We start from the raw sequence: 10,255 nt of genomic DNA on the forward strand, positions 1-10,255 counted from the left end.
TTCAGGTTTAATGTCTGCATCAGCAGATACTCAGTGCAGATGCAGGCAGACACCTGTAAAACACTCCAGCTGAAGGAGACGGGGGAGGCCGGCCCAACACTTCTCCAGGGATTAGTTGAGTAATCCTGCTTTTAACTGGCAGCCAAGGTTGGGTTGGGTTTGTTCTCCAACAATAAGAGAGAGAGTCATTAAAGATATTAGATGGGTTGGGCTATTGGCCCATTCACTGCTTAATTATGTGGTTTGATCCTGATTTAGACGCATATTGGATGTCTCCACCAAAGTGCTTTATTTCCCGAGGGGAGCTTTTGCTGGATCAGCAAACTGTCTTTGACCAGTAAGCAGGGTTGTCATGTGCATTAATGTAGTTTACTGGTCCAACCTCAAGTTTCTAGATCTGGCTCAGGTTTTCCTTCAGTGTGCATCAGTGGGATTTTTCTTTTCACCTGTAACAGCACACGTTTCCTCAACAAGATGCATGCTTTGAGGAATCATTCATGTCACATAGTCTGCTGCATGATGCATGCACTAAACCTGAGGTCACAATAGCAAGATTTTAAACCAGTAGAGATGTATACAGCACAGCTCAGACAATAGTTATTTACAAACCAAGCAGTTTTCTGTGGCTCAGCATTGCTAATTCGCTGATCAACTTGAACGTGAGCAAAAACTATGTGGGGAAATTTTACCCCTCACACAAAAAGCCAATTGTGAAGATTCCTATTGGAATTGCCCTTGAAATTTTGCAGAGCAATGGTAAATGTGTCCGCACATTAAGTATACAGGTTGCTTTAGTAAACAACAATAAATGGAAAGTTTGCAGACAAATATATTCGAGATGATATGGCACCATAGGTGGTCATGGATAATGTGCATGGCCAAATACAAAGGAGCAACACAGTCTTAAGCTTTGACTTGTGCAGTTTACGTGGTTTGGCTTGTGTTTCTGGATGTCTTTCAGCACACAGGGTCTCCAAGTTCAGACAAATGGATACAGGCTTTTCTTTGATTTGGTGAAGTAGTCTAAATGGCCTATGTAAGCAGATACCGGAGCCCTAACCATAATTTTCAGTCCCACAAAGTGGTTCAGGTGAGGTGCACCAGAAATTACTGCAATGAAAGAGTTTGGGTCTGCGCTCTCTAAACATGCAGTCATGTACATCCATTATTGATATGTACACATCAACATGTAAAATGTAAATACTGAGTTCATCACCCATTTTGCAGCCTTTGATATCCAAGGCAAGACCACAAGAGGATAAATATGCTTAATTCCCCTAAACAGCCGAGAGTAGGTCTTCCTGACAATCTGGGGATTTATGTTTGTGGGTCAGATTTGTTTTAAAGGTTTAAAACAACACCCCCCCGAAAGAAACAAAGATTCTGCATTTTAATTTGAGATTTAAATTTGTACACATACCACCAAATCCTGCTGAAGGTATTTCCGAAAGTTAAGCAGTCAGTAAGTCAGCATATCATGTATAGGTTTATCTGGAGAAAGCAATTCCAAAATGCATTGCAATTCATCAGTGAAATATTGCTTAGAATAATACACAAGTAGAGTGTTTTAAATCATTTGCCATTTCAATTAAAGCGCGGTCACATTAGTGATATTTGACATGCAAAAATAGGTCTATTTGTCTCGTCAATAGCATAGTGATGTATGAAGCTTGCTTTCAAACCACGCAACTTTCCGTTGGTCAGCTTGGTAAATTCAGCCGACCAACGTGAAAATTAAAAAATATACGTGGGGAAATTTTTCGCTCTCATGTGAAACTCCCTATTCTGTGGATTCCTATTTGAATAATTCAATATCTCCTCTGAAATTTCAGCTTAAGTGGGATGCCGGCTATGTAGACAAGATAGCAAGCCAGCTCACTAGGTTTTGAAACAGAGCCAATGATCATGTACATCATGACAGGAAAATACAGTCAAATTCTGACATTTAATAATTGGTCAGTTTTCATAGGAAAGAGCTTAGTTTGAAAATGGACCTTCGACAATGTGTTTTTTTGGTAAGTAAAATACCAGGTTTGGAGCGAATACAGCCGAGCATCTCATCTGGACTATGTCATGAACGTAATCATTAATACCAAAAGGTAAAGCATTCCTTTTTAGTAGCATACATCTGTAAATCATTATAATAGCAGGCATGGCTAATTAAAACAATGAATCCCAAGAGATGTCGAATGGGATGCTTTTATAACTATTCTGCCTTCTTTTAGCTATCTGAGAGACAACCCTCCTCTCTAAATAAAGCCTCTCTAACACCTTCAGGGCCAGATCAGATTGTCTGAGACGGCCCATGTTTAGCCAGCCCTGAGGTCCTTCGCTTGCATTAGCGACACTTAGACCCTTCTAATGGACGCTGACCCCTGTTCTAGCCACTGATTGGCCACTTGGGTCCAATCCCACTCAATACACTAACCTGTTATTTTGGTTGCAGTTCACAAATAGAGCCGCAGTTGTCTCGGCTGTTGCCTCCAGGGAATGAAGCAACATTCCTTCTCTTTCCACTTTGTGAAACACTCCAGTTAGCAAGAGAAGAGCCATTATGAGGGAAACGGCTCTGCCTCTGTGGAAATCACATTAATAGATATAGTTAATGTTTGTGTGTGTGTGTGTGTGTGTGTGTGTGTGTGTGTGTGTGTGTGTGTGTGTGTGTGTGTGTGTATGTGTGTGTGTGTGTGTGTGTGTGTGTGTGTGTGTGTGTGTGTGTGTGTGTGTGTGTGTGTTTAACAGCATGCTTTTCTCCTGCTACTCCAGTGGTTTGGCGCAGTTACAAGTTTGGGATCAAATGCTAATCAAGCTCGTTTCAATGTGGTCACAGATGGCTGAAAACCTTTTAACCACCTCTGACCTCCTGTGAGAAAGTTGCTTTCAACAAAAGCAATTCATCAAAGAGCCAACAATAATCATAATGTACAAGTCGTGGTTTATTAAACAACAAATTAACCTACTTCACTCGAAAATGGTCCAAACGTTTCTTATTTCACCATTTTTCTCGCAATCAACAGGGTGTTTAGATGTTGGCTGTAAAGATGTCATTGGTTTTCAGACGATCTTTTGCATAGTAAACCCTGCCGACCCCCTACTAAACTGTCATTGTAACCTATGAATCACAGGGTCTAAAATTTACAGATTGACTTTGTTTTGGAAAATACCTTTCCGTATTGGTCTTGAGGTACCAGTACCTATAAACCTTTTTTTTTAGCAATGTAATTTCAACAAACAAAAAGTGACAGAGTTTTTCTAGACATGCACTGTGGTTATTTAGACATGCATCATATTAGCACCATGGTATTCAAGAAGTACCATTGCAATATCATGGTGAATGAATATAGCTACACCTACTGCAATAGTACTTGTATGTAAGGGTTCAGCATCAACCTTAAAGTCCCCCTGTCGTGAAAATCCGTTTTTTTAATATGTCGTTTTTAATATGCATTAAGACAGACTATCTGTAAATTCATAAGTCGACAGCATTGCTGAGTATTTTGTCCTTAAAAATGCAGTGAACCAAAGACAGTCTCAAGAACACGGTTTGAAATCGCTGGTGTTTCTGACGTCACAAACTACCTTGTAACCAATCAGATCAACGTGTGATCGTCAACGAGTGGATCTCTGAGTGAGTGAGTGAGTGAGTGAGTGAGTGGAGGCGGGGCCCATTTGCATAATCATAGAACCATGTATACTAAATGAGGCAAGGGTGTCGAGTTATAGTCAAGATATTTTAAAGTATGAAGATTTTTTTTTAAGGAAAAAACTTTTAAATATATCATTTTGGTGATCAAAAATGAGTTTTAAAGGATAAAATGATTGACTACAAGGGAACTTTAACCAACCCTCCAGATGCATCTGAAATGCGTTAGTTTCTCATAACTGATCTCAAGCCAGTTTAACTCCATCTGTCCTAACCAGGGTCACTATGTGAGCTAGAGGAACTGATTGTAGATCAGCAGGGGGTGACATCTACCTTTCACTGCATGAGAATACAGCAGCTGCTGGTCAGACTGAAACCTGAGAGCGTTCAGTGCGACGTCAGAGTCTGAAGCCTGCGGGGTCCGGGGCCCCAGCGGCCCTGCCTTCACATGCTACCAGCTTTGATTGAATCCATGCACATATACATAAGCATTTTACCATAGCATTTACCTGCGAATCTTTAGCTTTGGGTTTAGCATGAGAAGTTAAGCATAGCCGTGTGAAAATGACTTAAAGGTACACTGTGTAGTTTTTTAAGTATTTTATTAGCTAAAATGTCTTTATTCATAAATATTTATTCATTGGTGTAAAATTACCTCTGCCAATGATCTGACTTATCCTAGTAAGCGAAGAATTTCTTATCTTTATTTACATTGGACGGGCAAGTCCAACTTTATTTTTTCAGATAACAGAAAGACTGAAGTTTCAGAAAACAACGTTGCCAAAAAATGGAAAATGTTGCCAATTTAATGTGGCCGTTTTGTCCAGGTCAAGTTCGTGGAAATTGTCTGCACACATGGAAAAAATGACACATGAATGAAGAAAAGATGGCATTGACACTTAGCGCATGTTTGGCACTTTGAAAGAAGCAAAATGGTGAACTCTTGGAAAGTTACTCTAATCCAATGTTTCCAGACACAGGTCAGCTACACTGACCAATGAGGTTAAATCGTGTAAAACTGTTTCACTAGCTTTGTACAAGTGTCCTCTGCCTCTTCAAAGGGTCTAGAGCTTGTAAACTGACTCAAGAGAAGTTCATGTAAAGTTTAAAATTAGCTTCAGCAAGTCCCTGACAGAACTGACACATGATTATGTTTTTACACTGATGGCTCTTTCAACAAGTCTTTTCCTGTGTGTACAATGGCAAACAATCTTTATTTAGCCACATCTAGGTTATTCAACACACTCTCAGAGAGTAAATATGACCAATGAATGGTCAACAGATCTACAAACAGCAGGATTGATTGACTGATACTTCTCTTCGCTCTTTAAGTTCTGTGTGTTTCTTTCACAGATGCGAAGGGCCATCAGGATGAAGGGCCGCACTGTCAACAAATCCACTTTCAGGAATCTTTCTCACCCTTCTTAAACACACAGGTTGAGTAAGACCACAGGGGTGGGAAGTTTAGATCTCAGGATAGTTGTTTTGACAGCGTCGCAAATCTGTCTTCAGGGATAAGCCTGGGAACTCACCTCTGAAAGGATAGGAAGAGAATTGACAGGCTCTTGCATTCCGAGGGATGTTTAATTTACGGCTTACGCTACGGAGAATCGGAATTGGGATGGAAAACGATGGGCGTCTTAATCCGAGGAGAAGCACAGGTTTCAGGTGACTGAAGCTCTTGATCTCAGACCATGAGAACACCTGTATGAAGGTTGAAGGGTCATCAATTTGTCTTGAAACTGTAAGATAAATAGTGCGGCAGAGAAACCTTCGACAGAATCTCATTCCATTAGCTTGAAAAGGAGTAACGTAATTACATTATAGGCCTCGGAAAGTGATTGATTTTCTTGCATGCTCAGCTCGGAGAGGCCGTCAGTATCTGACTAACTGGCCAAATCTTTCACCTGACCCTGAGGCTCAGCATTTTTCACTTTAAATTAAGTGCATCTAAAGCCCATCCATCCTAAACAATTAATCTCAAAAGAACCCCCCCCCCTCTCTCTCTCTCTCGGGTCTCTTGTGTTCCTGAAAGGTAAAAAAGGATAATTACGGTGTCAAGCCTGGCGCCCGCTTTGAGACTTTTACACTGCAAACACTGCAAAAAATATTTTTTAACACAGAGTCTTGAGCCTCTCAGTGGAAAATCGAAACATTCTTAAATCAAGAGACATTCACTTAAAGTGTAAGTTCACTTCAGAATTAAAATTTCCCAATAATTTACTCTCCCCCTCGTCATCCAAGATGTTCATGTCTTTCTTTCTCCAGTGGAAAAGAAATGAAGGTTTTTGAGGAAAACATTCCAGGATTTTTGTCCATATAGTGATGGTGAAATGTCATTATGTAATGTGTGGCGCATCGCAGCTATTGGAAGATGAGCATTTGTGGTTAAAAAGTATATAAATGTTGTTTTTTTTTTAAACGACAGATGCTTTGTCTAGATAAGACTCTTATTCCTCGGCTGGGATCGTGTAGAGACTGACATTCGGACCTTCAACTCGTTGGACCCGTTGAACATCCTGGAATGTTTTCCTCAAAAGCTCCATTTCTTTTTTTTCTTTTTTTTTTAAAAGCTTAATTTCTCTTTTTCTTTTAAAAAGCTCCTTTTCTTTGCAACTAAAGAAAGAAAGACATGAACATATTGGATTATGTGGGGGTGAGTAAATTATCAGGACATTTTAATTATGAAGTGAACCAATCGTTTAAAGCTACACTGTGTAATTTTTTAAGTTGATTCTTAGCAAAAAAACACTTTGTTCTTTCAAAACGATATGTGCTCATTCATGTGTAATTACTTCCACCAACTAATCAAGTATTCTCATAAGCGTAGAATCTGCCATTCAGAATACATACGAGTGAGTTGCTCATCCATCTTGAAAATACATTAGCCAAAGAGGGACATACCTGGAAATTCAAGCTTCGCCTTTCGTGCTTTTACAGTCAGTGGCGCCGTGACGAATGCGAGCGGAATATTACTCACGACTGCCGGCAGATCTGAAAGCCTGTTGAAAATGGAGGATCACGCTATTCTCGAGGACATGTAACAGAGTCGCCAAGGAAGCGAAAGATACCCCTTTTCCACCAAAAAAGAACGGGTTCGGAACTGGTGCTGGTTCAAAGTTGGTTCGGAGTTGGTTCAACTTGCGAACCTCCTCAGAACCTGTTTGTTTTTCCACTTCTAGAGCGCCCAGCGAACGACGTCGTTACGTCACTGTGTACGTCGCCATACGTCTCAGCTAGAAACGCTTGCAAGTACAACATTACTTTGGGATTATCTCTAACTCGTGAACCAAGAAGGCTTTAAAAACAATTGAAATATGTAAGTCTTTTAATCTTTTCCTTTGATATGTAATCTTTTCTGATTAGTTATGTACACCTGTCTTGTCTTTTTTTTCTCTCCGTTTATTTGTTCTATTTTGTGACTGTTTTCTTCTTTGCTTACATAATGTTTTCAATAAAATTTTTTTTAAAAAAAGCTAGAAACGCTTGCGCCAACTTCCAAGCATAACAATTACAATGGCGGACTACATCGTGTTTCTGCAAATGTTTCTCCTGGCTTTGCGGTCAGAAAAGATGTTTAGGACACATCTAAACCCGCCCCCAGCCCCTGACGTAAGCATGACGTGGTAAAAGAACGGTTCTCTGGTTCTAGTCCAGCAAAGAGTTGGTGCCGCTTTGGAACCAGTTTTCATGGCCGAGAACCGGTTCTTTGGCTGTCGAAACACAAAGAACTGGTTCGCGCGCAGGCACCGGCTCCGAACCGGCTCTCAAACATGCTCTCAAAACGCTTTGGTGGAAAAGGGATAAGAGAGAATTAAAACGACAACACGACAGGCAAATCAACAAGACCAAAGTCAATATTGGAGTGGCTTTTAAAGTTGCTTGGCTAGCTGTAGCATGGGTGTGCATAATGCTAGAACGATGTCTAGGATACTTTTCCTCGCGTCAATGATGAAAAAGGGTTGTTTACTGTAATATAAACATAAATGAGTGCTGTGACGGATCACAGGCGATGAATAGTTTTACTGGCGCCATTTGTAGGCTATATCAAAGGGCACTGCAAATTTTAGTTATTTTTCATTGCTTTTACTTTGTACACAATGTAGCCTAATCTGATAATGCTGGGGTAGTCGACTCCAAGGGTGACGTCTGGAATAATACAGCCACCGTACGAGTTAAAACGCACCCTGAGATAGGAAGGGGCTAGAAAGTAAAATTCAGTCAGTAGTCATATACAATTACACCGCTAGATGGGAGAAAATCTGGTAACACTTTATTTCGATAGTCCACTTTAGACATTCTAACTATAAGTAACTTTGCAGCTACATGTCAACTAACTGTCATTAGAGTATTAGTAGACTCTCTGCTTAATATCTGCTAACACTTTATTTTGCTGGTCCCCCAACAGATATTATACTGACTATAAGAAACTTAGCAACTACAAGTCAACTTGTTCTCCTAACCCGAACCCTAACACCTAACCATAACCTAACAGTCTACTGACAGTCTACTAATACTCTAATGAGAGTTAGTTGACATGTAGTTGAAAAGTTACTTATAGTTAGTAGAATGTCTAAAGTGACTATCGAAATAAACTGTAACCGAAAATCTTACACAGTGTAGCTTTAAGGAGCAAAAAGACACCCGATATAAAGTCTTCTCAAGTAATTGTACTTTGATTTATGAATGTTGAGATATTTGTTTACCAAGCATCTTCGCCAGGCACGTCGTTCTGCAGTCTCAGTGTTTGTATGAACGTCTGAAAAGGTTTTGTCCCTCTTGAGGTGTACATCACTCTTACGATTACAGCTGTGAGCCGCTGGAGTCCTGCGGGTGACGGAGGGGTCAGAGGACGGGAATGGACTCAGTTCTTCCGGCGGTAAATCAGAGGAAACGCAGTAGTAAGTAGTAAAGGCTCCAGTGATGTACGTCAGACGCATATGGACGCAGCTTCTGCTGGTCGTCAGGTGATCACAGCGCTGTAAAGATGGACTAGAGACACTTGTAATTTAATTATGATGGACTTTAAGGGTGTTACATTGAAATAGGTGGAGTCTTGCTCTTCTGTGAGATAATAATTCACCTTATGTATTTAACTGTATATTGTTCAAAAGTTTGGGGTTGAAAAGTTTTTGAAGTCGCTTCTGCTCACCGACGCTGCATTTTTTTGGTCAAAAATACAGTAAAATTTTGAAATATTTTTCCAATGTAAATCAGCTGTTTTCTATGTGAATATATAGTAAAGTGTAATTTATTCCTGTAATCAAAGCTGAATTTTCAGCATCATTACTCCAGTCTTCAGTGTCACATGATCCCTCATTCTAATACGATGATTTGATGCTCAAGAAACATTTCTGATTATTATCAATGTTGAAAACAGTTCATGTTGTTGTGAAAACAGTGACGTGCTTTATTTTTTTGGATTCTTTGATGAATAGAAAGTCAGGTAAATTAAATTCACCCTCCCTTACTGAATAATAAAAAAAAATTTCATACTGGACCCAAACTTTTGAACATTTATAGGCCTATATTTGTGTATACAAAGTGTATAATTTAGCCAGTCAATTAGAAATCTTTTTTGTTGCCATTTTTGACTCATAATCTCATTAGTTATGCATAATAATTATAAAAAAAGCAAAGTGCTTGGAAACACATCACGACATATGTAGCCTATATATTATGATCTAATCATTTATACTTAAATAATAATTTAATGATAGCTAAAGCATTTACACCACTGCTGAATTTAAATGAACCCCTAATTAATGCAATGTTCACTCAAAATTAAATTGCATAGAGCTGGTTTTGGTAGTTTTTTACTTTTATTTGGTCAATAATATGATGTATAGGCTAATCATGCAAAGCTGCCCTGCATCATTGCACAATCATTGTCCGAAGCGTTTAACGGGGTCAATCATTAACACAAGCTTAAACAGCGAGCACACAAAAGCAGGAAGGTGTGTCGGTAATGTTAACAGCACATATTTACTGTGGCCATTGAGCTCGGGGTCAGAGCCGCCCGTATGTAAACGAGTGCAGACAGCTTTAAACAGCAGCCAGCCGTGACTCTGAGCCGATCGCTGGAGCGTTTCAGCTGGAAGACGAGTGGAGAAGAGGATCTGCGTTTCAGGAGATGAGAAAGAGCCGCAACACCAAACAAAACATACTCTAAAACGGCTTAAGATCATATTGCAGGGGAAAAAATGTTTGTTTAAAGAGGTGTTAGTAGTTTCTGAGGTGTTCCGGGTGGTTGATAGAAGGATTTTGGGTGAATGTATATTGATTTAAGAATGTTTAAATATTTGTATACTAACACCAAGAATGATAACTATGACTATAACGATAACGGTAAAGTTATTGTTCTAAAAATCGTTCTAAGTGTAAAAGAAAATCTCAACTATAACGATAACAGCACAGAGAAACGCTATCACTAGAAGCACTTTCAGAACCAACTTTTCCAGAACGATAAAAACATCGAGAGCCAATCAGAATCCAGCCTGCTTTAAGAGCTCAAACACTTTAAAGTGACAGTCGACAAAACTGCATATTATAATAAACAGAACGATATTGTCTACTAGTGTGGATGATAATATAGTTATAGTTATCGTTCAC

This window comes from Siphateles boraxobius, unplaced genomic scaffold (genome assembly GCF_051911475.1).
Source record: "Siphateles boraxobius isolate OS27281-9 unplaced genomic scaffold, OSU_SipBor_1 158, whole genome shotgun sequence".
NCBI lineage: Eukaryota > Metazoa > Chordata > Actinopteri > Cypriniformes > Leuciscidae > Siphateles > Siphateles boraxobius.